Source organism: Lithobates pipiens, unplaced genomic scaffold (assembly GCF_037356315.1).
Source record: "Lithobates pipiens isolate NorthernLeopardFrog02 unplaced genomic scaffold, aLitPip1_a1.2 Scaffold_27, whole genome shotgun sequence".
NCBI lineage: Eukaryota > Metazoa > Chordata > Amphibia > Anura > Ranidae > Lithobates > Lithobates pipiens.
This window is the reverse complement of record NW_027507788.1, coordinates 134,865,610-134,890,899: the sequence shown is the minus strand read 5'-3', so window position 1 is coordinate 134,890,899 and position 25,290 is coordinate 134,865,610.

Genomic DNA, 25,290 nt, shown 5'->3' with positions numbered 1-25,290 from the left:
TGTTTCTGTAGAGAAACGTGTTTTAAGAGAAGTACTCTGAGAAGGGAAATAGGTGGGTGGGTACCTTGCACTGGAACCGACACAGACCGTTGTGGGTGGTCTGATTAAATACCCTCCGGGCTCCTCCCATAATTACGGGCCACCATACTGGCCCTCTTATTTATGGTCAGAGCTCTCCGCTATAAGAGATATGAAAGAACACAAACACGTCACAAGACTAACAACATAAAATAGACCTGAATTGTGCCCTTGGTCTGCTGTAAGGTAAGCCCTGGTGAGCTGGGCGGTGAGCCCTGGTCTGCTGAAGTCTGGTATACTAAGTAGGAATGTTGCGATCTGTAGTTAATTGACGTGGGTTCAGTCTACTAATGCTTGCACTGCCAGCAAGTATGGAGATTAGGCGACCTTGTCTGCGTATTGAAGGCTTGTGCTTCGAAAACAGAGTGAAGTGCACAGAAGTATGTGACAGTTGCTAATGCCTCAGGAGCAGGTCAAATTCTGTATGTGAAGTAAAAATATGTAGTGAAAGAGTGTTTAAGAGAAAGGGGGAATCCCATTGAACTAAACACCTGACTTTATGCCCTAGTTGTGAAGTTGAGTTGGGGTCGAGAACTGAGTTGACCGGGAGCCTGTAGTAAGGTGACGTGAGAATTTCGTTTTGACAAGGGGGATTGCAAAGAGCTGTTTGGGGCAAAGTTGGCCCCCTGGTGAAGATGCAAGCCCTTGACAATGTTTTTTTTTGGGAGATACTGTCCAAACCTGGTGCAGGGTGGACTAACTGGTGTTCTAACTGGCCTAAAAAGGGGAAAGCAACAGAGAAAATGATGAGCAGCTGTGTTGCTACTGGAGACTATGAGTGGCAGTTTGAGCCACTTGCTGAAATGCTTGCAGCGATTGCAAGGAAGCGGCCTTATTTGAATTATAAATTGAATTATGAGGTGAGAATGAATGAATGGATGGATGAGGTGAGCAGCTGTGTTGCTACTGGAGATGAGTGGCCGTATTAAGCCATTGCAGAGTTGCTTGCAGCAATTGCAAGAAAGCAGCTTTATGTGAATCTATAAATTTAATTATAAGTGTGTAGGAATGAGGAGAGCAGCCGTGTTGCTACTGGAGATGAGTGGCCGTATTGAGCCATTGCATCGATGCTTGCCGCGATTGCAAGGAAGCAGCTTTATTTGAGAGGTGAAAGCAATGTTTTGCGGAATTATAAGTGTGTAGGTATGAGGTGAACAGCAATGTTGCTACTGGAGACGATTGGCAGTTTTGAGCCAAATGCAGAAAGACTTGCAGCGATTTGCAAGAACGCAGCTTTGTTGAAAGGCGAAAGAAAAGGTTATTGAGGAAATATGATTATGTAGGAATGACCGTGTGCAACACTGAGCAAATTGGTGGAGAGAATTGTGTATGATCATGCATGGATAGACTGAGAAAGTCAAACGTAAGTACTGCTGAATTCGTAGCAGTCGATGTGACTAGTTTGAACTGGGCTATAGCTATGGAATAGTCTGCGAAAGATTTGACTCATTTGAGTCGGTGATGCAACAGGATTCGGCTTGGTTGTTAGAGTTGCGTTTGGCAAGGACTGGAATCGTTGCGCTGATGCTGTGACTAGACTCGAATCCTCCGTAGATGCGACTGAGAGGCTCGTATATGGGATCCGACCGTTTCGCTGAGGATATGGCTGGGTTCGGATTGATTGATTTGTGATGGTGGTTGAAGGGGCTGGTGATTGCCAATGATCCGAAACATAGAAGCGAAGTTGCGACTAGATTCGAATCGGCCGTAGATGCGAGGTGACTACAGGGCTCGTATGCCAGATCTGCCCGTATTGCCGATGATATGGCTGGGTTTGAATCGACTAAATGGTGATGGCGGTTGAAGGGGCTTGTGATTGCCGAGGATCCGAAACATAGAAGCGAAGTTGCGACTAGATTCGAATCGGCCATAGATGTGAGGTGACTACGGGGCTCGTATGACAGATCTGACCGTATTGCCGATGATATGGCTGGGTTTGAATCGACTAAATGGTGATGGTGGTTGAAGGGTCTTGTTATTGCAGAGGATCCGAAACATAGAAGCGAAGTTGCGAATAGATTCGAATCGGCCGTAGATGTGAGGTGACTACGGGGCTTGTATGACCGATCTGACCGTATTGCCGATGATATGGCTGGGTTCGAATCAACTAAATGGTGATGGCGGTTGAAGGGGCTTGTGATTGCTGACGATCCGAAACATAGAAGCGAAGTTGCGACTAGATTCGAATCGGCCGTAGATGCGAGGTGAGTAAGGGGCTTGAATGTCGGATTCAACCGCATCGCCGTGAAGTGAACGGCTCGAGTAAACGCGCGTTGGGTAGAAAGCATGAAATACATGAAAGATGACATAGAAAGACTTACGGTGGCGTAAGTGCGACTTTTGCAAAACGAACATGATAAACGAACATGATAACGTAACTACTTGAGTTTAGAGGAGCGGTAACAACAAAGTCCTACCTGCGACAGCGAGTGTGTAGCGGTCCGAGCGTGGGACAATCGATGAAGATATACGACCGATCTCGAAGGTACAACTACGTGGACATGCAGAGAGTTGGCAGAGTCAGCCTCTGCAATGCATTTGACACGAATCAGCTTAAAAAATGTATGAGATGAATCTGATATAAATTGGCAGTAAGGAGTATCTGATACGAATTGGTTGTAGAGTGTATGCCATTCCTTACTGTGAAACCAAACACCTATCAACCACCCATTCCCCCAGGCTAGTCAAGTGCAGGAAAGACATCAGGTGGGTTTAATTACACCTCAATCAGCCACAGAAACCCATACAAACAATACCTGTTTATCTCAAAAAGGATGAGAACAGTGAATTTTATAACCAGTGAAGCCTATGGCGAGTGATATTGGAGAACGACCGACAGCGACTCGGAGGCTTGGATCTATGAATGAATCGTATGTTTGGTAGAAGGAATTTATGAATGTACTATGCCTGTGCCGAAAGATGTCAGGACATGAGTGTCAACAACTTAGAGGTAGGTTTTGCGAAAGGGGTGCAGGATAGTAAGCATGATAAGCCGCAAGTTTGCACATGATATGAAACGATTCGGATACTACTTATCTGCGACCATGAGCGGGAACTGCCGACGAAGACCACCAATGAAGAAGCCAAAGTGCACCTGCGATTGGACGCACAGATAGACGACCACGAGGGAGCTGAGAAGAGTCGGCCCCTAGATGTGCAGTACCTTGCACTGGAACCGACACAGACTGTTGTGGGTGGTCTGATTAAATACCCTCCGGGCTCCTCCCATAATTACGGGCTACCATACTGGCCCTCTTATATATATATATATATATATATATATATATTATTATTATTATTATACAGGTTTTATATAGCGCCAACAGTTTGTGCAGCGCTTTACAACATGAGGGCACAGTGTATATATATATATATATATATATATATATATACACATACAGACGTACACATACACTAGACTGGCTGTATATATATATATATATATATATATATATATATATATCAAATACACTGCCACTAACTGAATAACCTGCCTGCTTAATCTAACTCAAGCTATCTCTCTGACCATGCCAACAACATTACACACGCCCGCCGTGTAAGCAGCCTTATATAGTGTGGGACATTGGGACATAGCCCCTGAGCCATGATTGGTCAAAGGCACCCTGCCTTTGGCCAATTATGGCTCTTTCAGCAGAGCGCACTGTGATTGGCCAAAGTATGCAGTTCAAGTGCATGCTTTGGCCAACAATCATACAGCAATGCACTGAGGTCTCGCAGTGCATTATGGGGTGTTCCGCGGCACTCAAATTTTCTGCGAATGCCCCATATCTTCAGTTCATTTCAGAACAAATAAACACCCGATGTTTGAGTTGAACTTAAGTTCGACTCGAACCATGGGCTCATCCCTAATCATGATGAAAAATTAGCCCGATGACTAGTCAATGGAATAAACAGTAGCCGCTGGAAATGATCCAAACTTGATGGACTCTATGTCGCAAATGACAGTTCCCAGCTAAATGTAAACAAGGTTTACAGGTCCCCCATTAAGGGGTTGCTGGGACAGATGGCTACAGTGAGAAAACTGTTCACGATATGGTAGACAAGAGTAGTCCTGACAGAGGTTGTGGCAAGCAACAGGCAAGTGTCTTTCAGTGACACTTAAAGTGGAATGAGAGTCCCACATTCCTTTTTTGTTTACTTAAAGTGAATGTCAGAAAACAAAGTCCTGCTAGATCGCTTCATGCTGGCCCCTTTGCAATGGTATTGCACAGATTCATCCCTTAAGTCTTCTTTGCTGGTCCCTCGCCAGTGCTCTCTGCTCCTCCTCTACTCTGCCTCCATAGCAAGTTGTTTGCTGTCAGAGAACTCCTGAGCCAGACAGTGTGCATCCACCCTGGAACGCCAGGGCCCCGTTGCAAGTGCTACTTTTGTGACCCTGGTAGTTCTACCACTAGTGTAAGTAGTTTGTTTATTTTTATTTTATTTTTTACCATTTGTTTTATTTTATTTTTTACGATATCATCATTTTATTTATTTTTTTAATTTTTTAGAAGCCCCTTTGGGGAGCTTTGAGGAGATATCAGAGGGCTAAACAAACCTCTGATGTTCCACCTTTGAGACAGAGAATGGAGATTGAGAACACAGCCCCCCATCTCCATCTCTGTAGTCTCAGCTGCACTGAATGAATGGACAGGAATAACTGTATACAGAGCTTCCCGTTCATTTAAACAGAAGCATAGTAAACACAGCTTGGGATGTTTCAGTTATGAATGGACAGATTTAGTGATCAGTGCGGATCACTGACTCTCCATTCACAAAAGGCTCCATCCCGACAGGTCCCCCCACAGCAACTGGCGGGAGAGGGGGGAACCCTGCAGAGCTGTGGGGATGAGGAGGGGGGCCAGGAGAGAGCACACCGGGGGCCAAGAAAACGCACGGGAGGGGAGGCAGAGAGCACACAGGGGGGCAGCAGAAAGAAGCTGCATAGAAGGAGAGGCAGAGGTGGCTGCATAAAGAGGAACCGATCTCTCCATTTTCCCTTCTTTTTTCCTCTCCCTCCCACAGGCATTCAGTGGTTGCAGGAGGAAAATGGAGAGATCAGTTCCTCTATATCAGTGTTTTCCAACCTGCTTTTCAGTCAGGGCGCCCATTCTTGCGGCACCGCAGTCTAGGGTTGCCACCTCTCTGGGATTCACTGGACAGTTCAGGTTTGGAAGCATGCGTCCGGGTTTCTGATGACCTGAAACCCGGACATATTATTCAGCCTGGACTATGGCTTACCATCAGGGTTGCTGACTGTAGTTATTTAAACCAACAGTGTCTATTTCACTCTCTTTCACACTGCCCAAAGCCAGCATTAACAATCCCTCCCTCACACACACACAGACGGGAGAGGAGAGAGGGCACGATCTACTCCCCTTCCTCTCGCCCCTACCCCTCTGTGTTTGCCCACACTCTAACCCCCGGCGCTGTGCCTCAGAAAAGGAAATGGGGGCCAGAAATTGCAAGTCTAGGAGCCTCAGATACATCTGGATGAGAGGTGCTGACTGCCAAGGGGTGAGTGAGCTCACCATCCATCCCTGTCTGTGACTGAAGTCTTCCCCCCCTCCCCCGTTCTCTGCCCTGCCTCTGGGTGAGTACACTAAGGTAAATCAGGGTTCTCAGAGCATCTCTTAGATCAGAGTTCCACTTTACGCCAAAGGGCACAGTGTTCTCCCATAAATCCAAGTTCCCAGAACATCCCTTATGTTCGAACCACCAGAGTCCCCCCTTACATCAGAGTCTGCAGAGAACCCCCTTACAGTGTAAGGGAACTCTGTGAGTTCCTTTGTAAAGGGAGACTTTTGTGATTAAGTTCATATGATTAGAAATGTTATTTAATTGCAAAATATATGTATCGTTTTTACTATTAAAAATAAATAAATTGCTGTGTGGCGCTAAAGTGTTCGGGTTTGACTTGAAGAAAAGGAGGCAACCCTACCACAGTTTAAGGCTTGGTTTACATTACCGTATGTCACAGGATGTACGCAAAATTGCACGTGTTCCTGAAATTCAGACAAACACCCTTTTTTTTGGTGAAATTATTTTGCTGCCGAATACGCAGCACGCAGCTGCACAGATGTGAACCAAGGGCTCGTTCACATGCAAGGTTAAGGGGCAATAAAACCACACACTTTAGCCACTTTTTACCACCCCAACTGCTCCCCCTGTAGCTGCAAAGAAATCAACTGGGGGTGTACACATGCTGTGGCTGCGACTGGAAGCATACCCCCAGGTGAATGGGGCTGCACTGCAATCCACCTGCAACTGTGTGCATTGCACCCAGATGAAGCATAGTGATGATGCATTTAGGGGGTTAAAGCAGGAGGTGAGGAGGTAACATATTGCCTCTTCACTGCCTGTCAAATGCCTCTGAAAAGTGATCTGAGCGTGGCTTTTCAGAAGAATGGCAAAAATGGCAAAAAAAAAATAATCAGTTTTGAGCGTACAGAAATAAGGGGTCAAGAGTAAAAGGAAAGTGCATACATACACAAGCATGTAAATACACGTTTGCACATAAACACACATATATAAACAAACAAAGATGCATACATGCACAAATATCTAAACAGATACACACACACACACACACACACACACACACACACACACACACACACACACATATATATATATATATATATATATATATATATATATATATATATATATATATATATATATATATATATATATATATATATATATATATATATATATATATATATATATATATATATATATACATACATACATACATACATACACACATGGTGACTACTACACTGTAGAGGGAGGCAGAGAGCACAGCACACACTGTGCAAGACACCTCTCCTTTGCTTTCACTTTCGTAGGTGTAAATAGTGTGACCGAGCTCCTGCAGTGCTGATTTACAGTTCGCCTGAGGATCGGGGAGCTCAGTCCCATATCCAGCCACCCCTGCCTCTCTTCTTATCCAGGCATATAGGGGGTCGCACAGGTCCCTGGCAGCGTGGGGTCAGGTCGCAATGGTGACCCCTGTAGGTCTGCCCCTGCCCTGGAGCACAATTTCTTCCACTGACAGCAACGTCAGGGCACCATTCTTCCACTGACAACAATAATGGGGCAAAATTCCTCCTAATCAAACCAACAACAGGGCACTGTTCCTTCCACTGACACCAATGGTGCAGCACTATCCCTTCCACTGACACCAACTGCGGGGCACTATTCTTTCCTCTGACACCAATGATGGGGCACTATTCCTTCCACTGACACCAATGGTGGGGCATTATTCCTTCCACTGACACCAATGGTGGGGCATTATTCCTTCCACTGAAACCAATGGTGGGGCATTATTCATTCCACTCACACCAGTGGTGGGGCATTATTCCTTCCACTAACACCAATGGTGGGGCATTATTCCTTCCACTAACACCAATGATGGGGCACTAATCCTCACACTAATACCGCAGGCGCTATGTAATTATGTTTACTACACGTTCCACCTAGCCTGAGGCATTGTTTACTTTCACTGACAGTGGGGCATTTTCTAATTTCACTGGCCACAGTCAGGCCCCTCTAAATACTGAATTGAGCCTTTGCTTAGAAGGTTTGGATACCCTGCTCGTATAGCGCACAGTCTTTTTCTAGTTAATAAAACTGCTTATATAAAGTACTAGGTGCTCTTTCCCATCAAATTTCTAGGTGAAATGAATCCTAAACTAGCTTCAAAAACATTGGTTTGGGCAATAAAAGGCTTAGAAAAATATGAGGTTTTTTAGAATACCTTTTATTTTACTGTGACTTTGTCACATTCTTTAATCCATAATACTCAATAGCTTTTTTGCCTTTTTTTTGGTGAGCTCAGTAAGGCCAGCACTCAGGTTTTCACACTGAGGCTGCAGAAGAGGCAGTTTACAGGCTATATTTTTAGAGCAAAAACGCCTCAGTGTGAAAGGGGTCTACCTGTAGGTAAAATGAATATCTCCTAAACGTGCACCATTTAGATATTCAGATATTCTAGTGAGCAGCAGCTGGTGACATCACTGGCGCAATGTGCTCTGAAGGAACAGCATACCCATGACATGCCTTCAGAGTGCTGTGCTGAGGCCGTAACTCCCGTGCGCATGGGCAAAAGTGACATCATCGTGGCTCAACTATTTAATCTGCTGGAAGCGAAGAACCCGAAAGGAAGACCAGGTGAAGATGGAAGATGGAAGTTACACATAACTTAATTTCTGAACTTATTTATTTTGGTTTCTTTGTATGGATTGCATGGGTTGTTATCGACATGCAGTGAAAATTTTGTCGATAGAACCTTTCGAAATATATTTACAGTACCTAATAAAATAGTGGTGTGTTTAATACTTATTTTACCTGCTATATATATAGCTATATATATAGCTATATATAGAGTACCCTGGAGTTTAGGCAAGGTTGCTCCTCACAAATTTACTTGCTAGGAGTAGTTATCCTGGTTGATTGCTAGAGATCTATTGATTTCTCCCTAAGTTTGGCCTTGTTGCACTTTTCTCTTCTACCACTAGGTGGCCAGGTACTTGATGGTCCTAGATACGAGAAGAGCAACGCAAGGTAAGGTTATGGGTATATGCGGTATCTCAGCCAATGGACAGGTGTTTTCTTGAATCCCTTGGCCTGCTGGGAAAGCCTATATATTCGGGTGAGGTCAGGTGCTCTGTGTTCTGTGCCACCTGGACGACTGTCTGGGTGGACGTGTCGTACTGCCCGGGCTGCTAGGCCGGGGGTGGGGCCTATTCCAGGCATATCTGGCTGCTAGGCTGTCTGGGGGCAGTCCAACCAAAACTGATGGTTCTATCGGAACCTGTCATGGTTGGAGGTAGAAGGGAAGCTGTCGCTAGTAAGGGACTATCCGCCTTATTACTAGGGACCACAGTGAGTAACTGAAGCAAGTACTGGAGCAGCATTCTCACCAAATCGGGATAGTGAAGAATCGGGAAACTTCAGTGGGAATCAAGCCAGGGGCCCAGCTAGCAGAGGTGACGCTTGCAGAGCAACCATGTGTGTCAAGCTAGGGACCAAGCAGGCCAGCAGAAAAGTGGGGGTGACCCTTGAGGAAGATGTGAAGACTGTGAAGATTGAAGGAGCTCAAGGGATTCAGTGACAGTGAATTAGTGGGTCTAGTGAGAGACCGGGAGCTTAGTGTATTGGAGAACTACAAGGAGTGATTGTAGTAAGAGTGAAGGAACTGTTAAGTCTTGTGTTTGGAACTGTTAAAGACTGTTGCCATAGGAGACAGCATTCCTACACATGCAGATGTGGTGTCTTGCTGAATGCCTTTCCCTGCATGGCTGTCCTTCTATTGGAGTGTTGGAGTCTGCCAATTAATCTAGCAACTACCTAAGGGTGTCCTGGCCCTAACCCTCTCTCCCCCCAAAAATACAAAAAGGACTGTTAAGGGAGATAAAACCTCTTTTGCATTCAAGAAGTGTCTGACGCCCAATAACTGCAACTATTCTGCACCCACTATGCCTCACAACCCACTACATACAGAAGGATGTCAAGGATATCCCTGGCCCTGGAGGTTCTCATTAGACCAAAGGAGCCCTGGGGCCTTGCTACATATATACAGGACTCTCAAAGAGCCAGTTTGAGAAGTTCCAGCAGAAGATTTGTGAGCAGAGAAAGCTATGCTTTAAGTTTTCTCTGGATTTTGTAAGTCTAGTTTGGAGTTGGAAACTTGAAGACTTCAAAGAGCATTGGGAGGGATGGAGTCTTCAGTTTTGTGTCCGGGCTTTCCAGAAGCTCTGCAGGTTGTGTGTGTCCAGGTGCAGACACACATTATAAGGCAGAGCTGGACATAGCTCAGAGGAGGTGGGAAAGGAGTTGGTGTTGGAGCAGTTGCTGGGGCCAGGAGGAAGGTATGCTACTATTTAAGAACCCAGGCAATACCCTTGAGATGACACTCCATGTGGGAGAGGTTCCAGGTCAGTGGACTGAGAGAGTTGGGCCAGCTGAGAGAGTTAGGCAGAGCATAGCTGAGACAACTGCAAGAAAGAGTCCTAGGGACTGTGAGTCTTGGAGGAATGTGAAAGCCTGGAGTGTCAGGAGAACCCCTTCCTAGAGGCCAGGAGTGAGCCTCTAGTGAGCAACCAAGACTGAGTGAGCCTTGAGAGCCAGGTGGCTTGGCATTTATATTTGTGTTGTAATTTTTGGGAGAAGAACCCCTGTGTGGGCAACCCAAGCATGTATGAACTTTCATTTTTGTTACTTTCAATAAAAGTGGGCTACCATGCCCTTAAACTGAAGTTCCTGTTGGCTGTGAACTCACTGAAAATACATCTACCACTGAGGTAGACATCCCTCAATATATAATCTCACAGCCCAACTGAATTTTACACAATATTTGCGCAAAATGTTTTTTTCCCCTGCATGCATCTAAATGTTGTGTCAAAAGGGGAATAAAGTTCTGATATGGTAAATGTGAATGGCTGCACATGATCCAGAAGAATGATTGTCAAGTTCCCAAGGGGTCCTTGAGGAATAAGATATACATACTTAGGCCGCGTACACACGGGCGGACTGTCTGGCCAACTAAGTCCGTCAGACAATCCGACAGACAGTCCGTCCTACTTTTGAATGAACGGACTTGACCACACACGATGAACAGACAGTCCGCTGAAAGCTTGCGCGATGACGTGTACAGCACGTACGACGGGACTAGAAATACGACGTCCAATACACTGCAATGCAACCTTCGGCCGTGTAAATCCTTTCTGAGCATGCGCCATACTTAGTCCGTCCAACTTGCCTATTCACGAGCGGACTGTCCGCTGAAACCAAAGTTGGACGGACAATATTACGGAAATTCCGAAAGACTTAGTCCGCCAGACTGTCCGCTGAAAAAGTCCGCTGAAGCCCACACACGAGCGGACTGTCCGCTGAAACACGTTTCAGCGGACCAAGTCCGTCAGACAGTCCGCCCGTGTGTACGCGGCCTTACTTTGGGCCAAGATCACATCTGATGTGCAGCTTTATGCATAAATACAAAATGTTAGTAATATGGTTTGTCATTTTCTGGACACATCAGTAGTAAAAGTCGGTACAGAAGAAGATTCTGTTTTCTTTTATTGATACACATGTTTTTCTTCAGCACTAAAGTCTATTTCAGACTAACATGAATCAAGAAGCTGAACAATCTACATTGTAGCCTAATAAGGAGACCAGTTCTCACATGTTGCAACATCTAGGGAAGAGTATAATCAAAATGTCTCAAAGAACCTAATCTAATAATTACTTCACTGTCAGGTTTATGAGTGGGCAGTGGAGAATTCCTTTCTTCGCAGAATACATGGATTTAGTTGATAAACTGAATATTCCTGTTTTGAGGGACCCATACACAGTATGTTATGATTATAAAACAGTTTAGGTTACTTTAGCCATTTCTGTTGATGGTTGCACTTGTTTGGCCACCACTCCTTATTTTTATTTTTTTCAAGGGCAATACTGAATACTTATGCAATATGTGGTCATACATGAGCCATATTATTATTTTATTCGTGTGAGGCTATTTTGACAAAATGTATCATTGGGCTATTGTGAGCCTGTGTCTGTGGCCTCAAGGTTATAGAGGTCAGAAAAAAGCCTACAGACTGTGCACAGTTTTTGCTTATTTCTTACTGTGCCCAACGGCGCTTGTGTACCCCGCTTTCACACTTTTACCTACAGGTAACTCTATAATAAGGCTTACCTGTAGGTAAAATGAATATCTCCTAAACCTGTACATCAGTGGCACACGCGCTCTGAAGGTCCACTGGATGCTGCCAGAAAATCTGAGCTCCTTGCTGGAAAGAGGACTCTGCTGCATGCTCAGGAGTGATGTCATCACAGCTCCGGCCACTCACAGCACTGGAGCCGCAAACCCAGAAGAAACGCAGAGGGGACCACTGGTATTCACTGGTACTCCAAAAGTGCTGCAAAGGACTTTTTTTGATGCCCTGCCAGCACAGCGCCTCAGTGAGAAAGCACTTGGGCTTTCACATTGGGATTGCAGATGAGACTTTTTTCAGGTGCTTTACAGGCACCTGAAAAATGCCCCAGTGTGAAAGGGGTCTTCGTGATCACATAGCCGCTGAATGCTCAGTTCTCAGTTGAACAGAGTATGGTGACTGTCAGACACTGGCTTACTGGAGGGCTGGGCTGGGGAGGGAGAGGCAGCGAGTGACTCAGGCTCTCTGTGTCAGGATCCTTCAAGAGTCTGGACTCAATGACATCAGTTGACAGCGGGCTGTAGCCTACTGTTGGCTGATTCTGGGCCATAGGAGTGTAAAATTAATTGTATCCCTCTGACCCACAAGAGAAGTATGGCCAGCAAACCTTAGGCGTACTTCTCTTTTAATTGTAAGTGAAGTCCATCTAAAAAAATCTGGTAGTGCATCTAACACCACCCTCTCTTTAGATTGACAGTGGAATAAGCGCCCCATTCTTCAATTATAAAGTTATTGTAGCGCACAAACACTTTTTAAACAGTGCAGCTGTTTTAAACACATTTTATCTAGCACACTTAGCAGAGCTTCAGTAACCTACATATTATTACATTAGCTTACGCATGTATTTGCAAATGTGTGCAGACTAAACCCCTGTTTTTAACTTGTACGGTTTTACATGTCAATTTGGTTGGTTGCAGGCTGGTCGGTAAGTAGAGCTTGGAATTTTCCTCGGATTTTTCCTTGACTTTTTTTGACATGTGGCCCTCCAATGCTCCTTGCTGCAAAGGCCGGTTATACATGGGGGCAGTGGCAAACTTTTTGTAAGGAAGTGTTACTGGTCAGATCATCGGGTGAAAATAAAGAGATAAAAAAGGCAAAAAAAAAAGTAATAAACGCTTCTATTTTCATCTGGTGATCCAGCCATTAAGGATGTTTTTTTTAAAAGGATAAGCTCTCTTGCAGATGTACCAGTTACAGGGATGAGACAAACCATTTAACACTGACAGGGGTGCTTACAATGATCCACTTTTATTTATTTGTGTAAAATCTTTATCCCAAAATAAAAAATAAATAAAGTTTGCTCTAACTTTTATAAACTATTACCTAGAGTTTGGCTTCAATTTGTTAGTGTATTTAAACCTGCTAACATCTAACACTCCCCTCCCTCCAGAATGACAATGCCGATCTTCAAATGTGCCCTTCATCCTGAGCAGGGGCACTCTAATACAGGAAGTTCATTACTGGTCAGATTACTAGGTAAAAATATGGGGGGAAAAAAACCCAAAATATTGAATGCAGAAACCACATCCTAATGATTGGTAAGCTGTAATACATTGTTTTTTTTTATTTTTTTATTTATTTATTTTTTTTTTGGGTTGAACACTGCTTAAAAGGATTGGGGAGTTACAATATGTTACTTTTTTGGGGCGGTTTATTACTGCTTTGATTGGGCAGCCTTGGGTATAGATGTGGGATGTGAGAAGACAGCCAATTAATTAGGCTACATGGGCAATCAGGAATGGACAGCAGCAACCACTGGCAAGAAACAGATGTTTCCGGTCAGTGACCCAGAAATGACTGAAGTCAAAAGAGGAGTGTGTCTGTCAGTAGGCAAATAGCATTGTCAGTAAGTCACCAACATTGGCAGGCCACACATTTTTTTCATGATTTGAAAACTAGAAATCACAGGGTTCCATAGCAAAATCTTGTATGGGCCCCCCCCCTGCAAAAAGCACCCCCCACACACAAAAAAGTGAACTTTACATATGGTATTATTATATTAACTGTTATACAGTGTTACATATAACATATACCTAGTGGAATAATTGTAAATGTGGTGCATGAATAGGCCAGCAGCAGGGACTCCACTGAACTCAGCATGCATGTTCTTCTCATAGAGTAGTGAGCACACACCTACTAATACATTACAAACTTGGAAGTTGGCTGGGGGGCCCTCCCTCAGGCACTTAGTTGGGTGGCTTGGCTCAAGGCCCCTCGCGGGCGGGAGGAGGAGAGAAGTCTGGCTGCGGGCAATGCACTGCAGGCAGCAGGAGTCGGCCCCAGGACTGGCTGGCACTGGGCACATGCTGCCACGGATCTGCACCGCAGAATGCCGCTGGAAGTGGAGATACAGACGCTCACACTGGACTGGGCTCTGGCTGCTGCTCTCTCTTTGCTGCTGCGGCCGGAGGCAGAGAAGGAGAGGAGGTGGGTGGACTCGGAGCAGCTCTGGGTAAGGCGGCCCTCACGACGCTCAGCCTCTCACTGATTCTACCAATGACGTCACTGTTTGCTAGACTAAGGTGACCAGATTTTTAAAATGAAATCCGGGGACATATTTTTTTTTTTTTTTTACTAGTAATGGCAGCAATCAGCGACTCATAGCGGGACTGCAATATTGTGGTGGACAAATCGGACACTAATGCCGCGTACACACGACCGGTTTTCCCGTCAGAATAAACTCCGAAGGTTTTTCAGACGGAGTCTTGATGGAGTTCCGATGGTCTTCCGCTGAAGCTGTCTTGCCTACACATGATCACACCAAAGTTCGACCGTCTAGAACGCGGTGACTTACTACATGTACAATGAGAGACTAGAAAAAGGAAGTTCAACAGCCAGTAGCCAATAGCTGCCGTCTCATACTTACTTCAGAGCATGCATCGTTTTTGGACCATCAGAACAGCATACAGACCAGCGTTTTTTCCAATAGGAATTGGTTTAGTCGGAAATATTTAAAACATGTTCTATTTCTAGGTCCGTCAGAATTTTCGAAAAAAAAAAGTCAGATGAGGCCCACACACGATCAGAATATAAGATGAAAAGATTCCATCTGACTTTTTCTGTCAGACATTCTGCTCGTGTGTACACGGCATTAGTGATACTTTTGACACTTTGTGGGAACCAGTGACACTAATACAGTGCTCAGTGCTAAAAAAATGTATTGTCACTGTACTAATGAAACTGGCTGGGAAGGGGATAAGATCTAGGACAATCAATGGGTTAAATGTGTGCCTAACACTGTGGGGCAGGTGATTTTACTAAGGGAAAACATGGATCCCTGTACTTGCTTTGCAGGAACACAGGAACAATGTCTTCCACACTGACAGAATGGTGAACTGCCTTGTTTACATAGGCAGACCACTAGGCGAGTCCGTCAGATCCGCTGATTGGCTCTGATACCCAGAAATGCAAGATCACGTATATAAGCGATCCTGCGCAGCGTGACTGCCCTGTAGCAGTAAATCTGCTATCAGGCGATCGGCAACTGGTTAAGATCATCAGCATTATGATAACTCACAGGCAGCGGGCACTCTATCATGGCTCTGGCTGGCTCTGTCACAGTGTGTCACATACCATGGCTGCTGGGTGCTGATTTTGTTAACTTATGACCAATAAGTGCTGCTGTCTGTGAGTTGTGATACCATCCATTATGCCAGAGAGACAGACACAGTGCAATGTAGTCTATTCACAGACACCCCCAAAGCACACCTGTGTTGAAGTTTTGAAGGCACTGGCAGCCCCACCATTGGATCCGCTTCCCCTCTATTCCTGCTGCTGGACATCATCAGCTGAGCTCAGCTGCCTGTCGCTGCCACCGCCGGCCTCACAGGCTCTCAAGTCTCACTCTCCAGGCCCAGGTTACTACTGGGTGGGGAGCGGAGGAAAATGACTCTGCCAGGGAAGGCAAGGAGATAAGCAGGCAGACGGCTGGCCGGGATTTGAGCCAAGGCAGAAGAACATGTGAATGGAGCTGAATGGGCATGTGCTGGAAACTGAAGAAATAGTCCATCCACTCCAAGCAGCACATCATCATCAGAAAGGGACACAGATAATGAAAAAAAGGAGCGGGGGAGGGGTGTAATTCAGATTTATTTTTTTTATTCTGCACTGACTTTCTTTAAAAATTGCCCCAGCTCCTGTTGTAGTCAAATCCGGGGACAAAACTGGGGACAGACTTGGTCCGGGGACAGTGTCCTCAATTTGGGGACTGTCCCCTGAAACCGGGGACATCTGGTCACCCTATGCTAGACGCAAGGTGGGGAGGCCCTAGCAACCAGTTTCGCAGTGTTTATCAGGGTGGCTATGTGTCCTTATTTCCTTCCGGGACACTGCATTGTACAGAATGAAGGAGCCTGGGACACAAATCTGAACCCCCCCCCCCCACAAGAACAAACCCCCCCTCCATTATTAAAAACCCCCAGTAAAACCCACCCATTATTACAGACCCCCAGGACAAAACCCCCTCCATTACTACAGACCCCCTCACCAGGACAAACCTCCCTCCATTATTACAGAACCCCCCCCCCCTAATTAGGGTACATAAAAATACCCGGCGGCAGCTGGAGACAAGAGGACAATGTGCAGCCATGCCACCCGGGTGGAGAACAGATCACAGCAGACAGGAGTTAGACACAGAGAGGAGAAGAAGGAGGAGAACATACAGTCAGGTCCATAAGTATTGGGACATTGACACAATTCTAATATTTTTGGCTCTATACACCAATACAAATGGATTTGAAATGAAACAAACAAGATGTGCTTTAACTGCAGACTCTCAGCTTTGATTTGAGGGTATTTACATCCAAATCAGGTGAACGGTGTAGGAATTACAACAGTTTGTATATGTGCCTCCTACTTTTTAAGAGACCAAAAGTAATGGGACAGATTAACAATCGTCCATCAAACTTTCACTTTTTAATACTTGGTTGCAAATCCTTTGCAGTCAATTACAGCGTGAAGTTTGGAATGCATAGACATCACCAGACGCTGGGCTTCATCCCTGGTGATGCTCTGCCAGGCATTTACTGCAACTGTCTTCAGTTCCTGCTTGTTCTTGGGGCATTTTCCCTTCAGTTTTGTCTTCAGCAAGTGAAATGAAGGCTGAATCGGATTCAGGTCAGGTGATTGACTTGGCCATTGCATCACATTCCACTTCTTTCCCTTAAAAAACTCTTTGGTTGCTTTTCGCAGTATGCTTCGGGTCATTGTCCATCTGCACTGTGAAGCTCCGTCCAATGAGTTCTGAAGCATTTTGCTTAATATGATCAGATAATATTCCCCGAAACACTTCAGAATTCATCCTGCTGCTTTTGTCAGCAGCCACATCATCAATAAATACAAGAGAACCAGTTCCATTGGCAGCCATACATGCCCACACCATGACACTACCACCACCATGCTTCACTGATGAGGTGGGATGCTTTGGATCATGAGTAGTTCCTTTCCTTCTCCATACTCTTCTCTTCCCATCACTCTGGTACAAGTTGATCTCGGTCTCATCTCTCCATAGGATGTTGTTCCAGAACTGTAAAGGCTTTTTTAGATGTTGTTTGGCAAACTCTAATCTGGCCTTCCTGTGTTTGAGGCTCACCAATGGTTTACATCTTGTGGTGAACCCTCTGTATTCACTCTGGTGAAGTCCCTTGATTGTTGACTTTGACACACATACACCTACCTCCTGGAGGGTGTTCTTGATCTGGCCAACTGTTGTGAAGGGTGTTTTCTTCACCAGGGAAAGAATTCTTCTGTCATCCACCACAGTGGTTTTCCATGGTCTTCCGGGTCTTTTGGTGTTGCTGAGATCACCGGTGCGTTCTTTCTTTTTAAGGATGTTCCAAACAGTTGATTTGGCCACACCTAATGTTTTTGCTATCTCTCTGATGGGTTTGCATTGTTTTTTCAGCCTAATGATGGCTTTCTTCACTGATAGTGACAGCTCTTTGGACCTCATATTGAGAGTTGACAGCAACAGATTCCAAATGCAAATAGCACACTTGAAATGAACTCTGGACCTTTTATCTGCTCCTTGTAAATGGGATTATGAGGGAAAAACACACACCTGGCCATGGAACACCTCAGCAGCCAATTGTCCCATTACTTTTGGTCCCTTAAAAATGGGAGGCACATATACAAACTGTTGTAATTCCTACACCGTTCACCTGATTTGGATGTAAATACCCTCAAATTAAAGTTTATAGTCTGCAGTTAAAGCACATCTTGTATGTTTCATTTCAAATCCATTATGGTGGTGTATAGAGCCAAAAAGATTAGAATTGTGTTGATGTCCCAATATTTATGGACCTGACTGTATGTCAGGCACGGACCGCCCCCTCCCCCCCCCCGAAACGTCACTGTGCAGCTGGTCTCTGTCCACACAGTCAGCCGCTCAAATCTCCAGCTGCTCCCCTTCTCTCACAGGAGGAGGGAGGGGGGACGGGCTTCAGCAGGAAACTCCACCGCCTCTGGACAAGAAGAAGAGGAGGGAGGGAAGCACTCTGGCGCTTCAGCATCCCCACCTCTCTGGCGCCCGGGTGCACTGCACCCTGTGCACCCGCCTGGGATTGGCCCTGTGCAAGCCCCACATGGATGCGGGTCCCATAGTGCCTGCATGGGTCGCTATGGCGGTATTTCCGCCACTGGTCATATAACATAAACATTATTGCTATTATTTAAAAAAAAATTACTTTCTGCAAAAAAAAAACCCTTACAAAATATTCAGAAACTGAATGGTAAAAAATACAAAGAGAACCAGATTGACTGTATTCGCCCTTGTCATACAGAAGGGATTTGTTATAACGTGTACACATAGAATCTGGTGCAGCTCTGCATAGTAACCAATCAGATTCTAAGTTTTATTGTCAAAGCCTAAAGTGTTACTAAACCCAGAACATGGAAATGTAATTATTTTAGTAAATATAAACTGCTAAATACCTTTTCTCATATATATAGCAGTCTTGTGACTTTTATGAGCGTCAGGTTAAAGCTTGTAGGAGGAATTTTCATTCTGCGCTGTCTGTCTTATCAGGATTCAGGACCCCTGACCCTCTGGACAGTGCTGATTGGCCCTGTGCTGATCACATGCAAAAGCGTTCGATACAGTTCCCCACACACGGCTCATGTGTAAGGTAAAGTCTACAGGTTTGGAAATATCAGTTTGTAAATGGATAGAAAATTGGCTAAATGACAGAATTCAGAGAGTCGTGGTTAATGATTCTTAATGATTCTTACTCTGAATGGTCTAAGGTTATCAGTGGTGTACCCCAAGGTTCAGTGTTGGGACCCTTACTTTTTAACATCTTTATAAATGATATTGGGTCTGGGATCAAAAGTAACATTTCTGTCTTTGCATATGACACCAAGATATGCAGTGGAATAACGTCCTTACAGGATGTCTCCAATTTGCAAGCTGACCTCAATACACTGTCTAATTGGGCGACTATGTGGCAGATGAGGTTTAATGTTGATAAATGTAAAGTTATGCACTTGGGGGCTAAGAATATGCATGCATCATACATGCTAGGGGGAGTACAACTGGGGCGATCCAAAGTGGAGAAGGATCTGGGGGTTTTGGTAGATCATAAGCTCAATAATAGCATGCAATGCCAAGCTGCTGTTTCCAAAGCGAGCAAAGTCCTTTCTTGTATTAAGAGAGGTATGGACTCCAGAGAGAGAGATATCATTTTGCCCCTGTTCAAATCATTAGTAAGACCTCACCTGGAATATGCAGTTCAGTTTTGAGCACCAGTTCTCAAAAAGGATATCGGGGAACTGGAGAAAGTGCAGAGAAGGGCAACCAAACTGATAAGAGGCATGAAAGAACTCAGCTATGAGGAAAGTTTAGAGGAACTGAATTTATTCACTCTTGAGAAGAGAAGAATAAGGGGGGATATGATCAACATGTTCAAATATATTAGGGGTCCATATAGTGAACTTGGTGTTGAGTTGTTCTCTGTACGGTCAACCCAGAGGACACGGGGGCACTCTTTACGTCTAGAGGAAAAGAGATTTCATCTTCAAGTACGGAAAGGTTTCTTCACAGTTAGAGCTGTGAAAATGTGGAATAGACTTCCGCCAGAGGTGGTTCTGGCCAGCTCAGTAGATTGCTTTAAGAAAGGCCTGGATACTTTCCTGAATGTACATAATATAACTGGGTACTAACATAGGTAAAGTTGATCCAGGGAAAATCCGATTGCCTCTTGGGGGATCAGGAAGGAATTTTTTTCCCCTGCTGTGGCAAATTGGAGCATGCTCTGCTGGGGTTTTTTTTCGCCTTCCTCTGGATCAATTGTGGGCATAAAATTGGGTATTTGGATTGTACGATTATTTTTTATTTTATTTATTTGTTTTTAAGGTTGAACTGGATGGACTTGTGTCTTTTTTCAACCTGACTAACTATGTAACTATGTAACCTCCCAAGTAAACAAAAAAAAAAACTCTAGCAAGACACACCAAACTGAGCATGTGCAGCCTGTCCCCTGGCTCTGTATTATAAGGAAATATATTGGTGACAGTGGAAGTAGAGGATCAGAGAAGACAGGATCAAACAGCCTTTTTACACAATGTGGAGAATTAAACCCCTGGGTTCCATAGCGAGTATAACAAGCATGCTTTACTGCATATTATAATTTTACTGTTGTGGGTATAGTAACACTTTAATTGAACAAGCTAAAGTTAGAAGCTAATTGGTTGCCAGTGGTAGCTGGTGGTAATTTTTTTGGGGGGGGGGGTGGCGTCAAACAGTGCCCCCGGTCTGGTCTCAGTTGGTCGGGTCTAGAGCACTTACCCCATCTATGGCAGGCATCACGGGCAGCTTCCCCTCCCCCTGCTCTCCTCCTCAGGCATCATGGGTGGCGGGCATCAAGGACAGCAGCCATCATGGGTGGCTTCCTCTTCCCCTGCTCGGTGGCTTCTGTCTCCTCCTCCATGGCAGCCAATCCGACCTGCTTCCTGATTGGCGGGAGGAGATTCAGTGTGAAAAAAAGTGAATATTCATTCAATATTGTCACACAATTGGCTGGGCTCGGTTTGCAGTGCTCTGTGCCCCAAGCCCACCCATACACCCCCATTAGAATCCAAGCATGCACGAGGGCCGGATGCATGGATGGGGGGGTGGCGCCGGTGCACCCTTAATGGACGGGCTGCTCATGTTGATTACTATGCACAGCTGCACCGGATTCTGTGTGCCCTAGTTTTAGCCAATCTCCCCCACAATTTTCTGTTGTTCAGCACATCTTTAAAAGAAAAATTTGAAGGATGGAGTTTAGAACAGTTAGCCATAATTTCATGACCATCCAGAAAAATAGGATGTTGGCAGTCATAGGGATTTAGCCTGTAGGAAAGCCAGCAGAACAAGATGACCTCCCCAATGAGTCCTTCAGGGTCTGGCCAGAGGGTCCGGTCCCTGGCCTTCTGGCCTAGATTGGGGTAGTTCTAGCTCCGGTCAGTTATTCGGGAGAGAACACCGGCTCCTCCTTTACAGTGGGTGGAGTGGTTAGTATCTCCTGAATGTAATTGGATAGGAGTGATGGGAGCGAGGATTGAGTCTTCATCCAGGGCTCTCCCCAAGCTGCTAGAGCTTTAGGCCTTCCTGGCTTGGGTGGGGGCTGCTTTGGCCTGGACTGTTGGTCAGAGTTGTGACGAAAACCCTGTGGTGAATGTGCCCCTGAAGTGGCAGTTCTGGGGTGCCGTACAATCACTGAGTGATGGTCACTTTGATTTATGGTACCATGGTCACTTCACCATACACACTTTCTTTTCACACCTGCATCTAGGGCTGAGCCTTTTGGTTAGGACCAGGGGAAATTTTTTATTCCTGGCCGAAGGGCCTGGTCATCATATTGCACAATGGTCACTCTTTCAGTTCTCCCACTTTCTTCTCCCCACTTTCCTATTTATTTTACCCTTATATTGTCACTTTTTTGTATTTTTTTTGTTTGGTGTATACACGTTTGTCACAGTGTGATGAGTAGGGTGTGGGTCCTCGGGCCTACTTTGAAAGTCTTGGGAGGGGGTAGACATGGACTTTTGGCTTGGTTCGCCCTCTCTCATGGGGTCTCCCTTTGGGGGAGCCCCACCGAGTACTTGGGTGGGTCTGTTTCGGCAGACCTTCCAGAGAAAGGGGGTCAGTCTGGTTTTGGCCAGATGGACCCAGTGAAGTACCTCAGTCCCCGTCTGGAGCCTAATGCCCGGGGGATCAAGGTAAGGTCCTTCCTAGGAAGGACCTTACGTTTTGTGTTACTCTTTAAGGGCGTGCACTTTTTGGTGGAGTTTTTGGGTGTGTTTAACACACCACAGGCTTTTCAAAAAATAAATAAATAAATGAGTCCTTCCGCAAATAATCTGTGTTTCATTAACACCTTTAAATGCAAAATGCAGTTCATATAGTTGAAGTGCGTAAATATATTTGTACTGGTTCTCTCATCCCCTTACTCGTCATGCCAGATTACTGCAGTAGCTTAGATAAAGAATTGATAGGGATTTACCTGGATTAGGTTTTCTTTTCTTACAGATGATTACATTTGGAGATACTTTATACCTTTCCTTTTTTTCCAGGTAGATGGTAATGTAAACAAAATTAAGGGATAGAAATAGCTGAAGATTTTCATAGATCGACAAAAGAAAGATATGTAGTAAGGTTTGGGCCCTTTGGCCAGAATCCTGCTGCTGTAATTTGATCATGTCGCAAGTATTTTATAGAATAAATAAGTGCTTCATGTAAGGACAAATAGAGAGCCCTCCAATTCCATAGACATGATCCACATAGGCTGCAAACGCATTGGCAATAGAACTGTATGGGTCTGCAGTTGTATATATCATTTTATAGGCTAATTTCATTATGCTTCATCCAATATGTAAATATGTATTATTTGGCAAACTATATTGCGAGAGACGCCGCTCAAGCCAACCCGATGTTACTAAGATTTGAAGCCTCAGCCAGCGCAGCTCCTTCCACGCCCCCTGAAGTGCTTGTCCCGCCCACCAGGGGCTCAGTCACAGAGGTTCGAGCAGCTCTTCAAGTTTCTTCATGATCACACTATGTATAATTTGTGTTGACTACAATTTGCTATGCCTGCTTAGATACTGGCGCTATTAAATTGCCGGGGATTATACTAACAAATCTCTTTATCTACTGATTACATACAGTATGTGTGATCTTATGCTTGACAGATTTCCTGCTATGACATCTTCTGGTGCCACATTTCTAAATCTGTGTGTACTCTTTGCCCTGTATCTTTTCTTGCAAAAAATCTATAAAAAACTGTCACATTTAAAAAAATATGTATTATTTGGGCATCTTTACTGAATCTGAGCACCACAAACAAAAAAGACTATTTACTTCATTTTTTTTAATTCTTAAAGCAAACTTCCCTATCCATGCATGTCTGCATATTTTATTTCATTGAGAAATCACTTTGAAAAACACTCCCTAGAATTTCTGGCCGTGGTAATCTTGAGTAAAGGAAAATGATTCATGTAGCATTTTAGGAATCCATCTGCCCTTAGCTCAGGCATGCAGGCAGTAGGGTTTGCTGAGCTGAGAAAGCCCTTCCTTCTCTCCTTCCTCCTGAAGACACCTAGAATGTATGACATAATTTCCCAGGCCTGGAAATTATGATGATGATGATTATTATTATTATACAGAATTGATATAGCGCCAACAGTTTACGTAGCGCTTTACAACTTGAAATTAGGAAATAAATGATGAATTAAAAAAAAAAGAAAAAAAAAAGTTTAAAGCGGAGTTCCGTTTTTTTTTTTAAAAGTCAGCAGCTACAAATACTGCAGCTGCTGACTTTTTTAAAATATGGACACTCATCTGTCCAGGGCGCCCGCAATGTCGGCACTCAAAGCCGATCTGTCCCTCGGCTGTCGGGTGCTGCTGTCGCCCTCCTCTGTAAGGGAATCAGGAAGTGAAGCCACAAGACTTCACTTCCTGGTTCCCTACTGTGCATGCGTGACTCGTGCTGCGCTATCCCACTGGTCCCTGCTGTTTTCTGGGACCCATGTGTCTCCCAGAGGACAGCGGGGGGAAGTGGCATAGATACCCACGGGGGGTGGCTCGGGTATCTATGCCCGGAAGTGGGAGCAAAATACCTGTATTAGACAAGAACCGGAACAGTGGAAGTTCCTTTTTTGTGTGGAACTCTGCTTTAAGTACATATGATATACTTTCCCATTTACTAACACTAGCAGCATGAGGATTAAAAATAATTAATGTTGATTGGGAGAGTGAAGTTCCACTTTAAGTACTAGCATGTAGTTGCACACAAGGCAGCCCATACAGACATACCGGAACTACCAGAGTTTGACAGATATGCAGGGATAATTGCACTGCCCCCAACGAAGAGCCAGTGCATCCAGGGCCATACACCCATACCTGTCAAACATGGCTGTATGATTTGTCTTATCTGTCTATCGTTCAACTTCTGTACAACAACCACCCTGTTGTGTTTTTTTTATTTATTTTTATTTTTTTCAAATGATCAGTGCCATTGGCTATAGTTGGCAACACTGATCATCGTGTTCTCACGGCAGGGAGGGCTCCCCCATCGTCACAATACAATAGTTCAGGGAGTGATTCCACCATCCACATGAAATGTGTGGATGGGGGATTTAGAACTTTTTTTTATTTTGCATTTAAGCTACAAAGAAAGATAATATGAGAGAGAAGGCATAAAGAATGTTGCCTGGACAATAACATCAAGTTTCTGGTTTTCTTTTGCCTATCTTTGAATGTGCACTTTTCTTAACCTATAAAATGACAACTTAAAATGGAGTTCCACTGGTTGTTAAGTTTATTAGAAGTCGGCAGTAGGGATGAGCCGAAACACCCCCTGGTTCGGTTCGCATCAGAATTTTTGAAAAAAAAAACGAGAGAAACTACTGAGAAACAGCACATTACACAAACTCGCGGAAGGGGGCTGTCACGTACCTGGTTGGAGGCCGAAATGCCGAGAGGGCTCCCCTTGCGGCTGAGTGCAGTACACCCCTGAAGTTGGGTACAGAGGGTGTAGTGCTCAGAGAAGCACAGGTTGCCAGATGGATTCCGGAAATAAGAGCTGGTGGGCACCAGAAGGACACCAGGTAATGCAGGAAGCACAGCAGAGTTAAAGTCTATGAGAATCCTCTGTAATACTTGGCAAGGTGTGCGTAAGGAGCAGTAGTGGAAGCCAGGCCAGGGGTCAAACACAGTAGATCCAGCAGGAGGATGAGGCAGGTTGCAGAAACGGGGACGAATCAAAGGTCTGGTATCAGGAAGCAGGCAGGAACAGATAACTGTAGCGAAGTCCGTGATACTAGCCGGGATCAGGTATAGGAGAAGACAGCAAGTCGGTAAAGCAAGCCAGGGGGTCAAAACCAGAAGAGCAGATCAGACAGGTCAGGAACAAGCCGGGTCACAACAAGAATCCAAATAGAACTTTCACAGAGGTTCAGGGACACAGGAAGACTGACAAACCAGCAACTGCAGACACCAGCAGACTTCCTT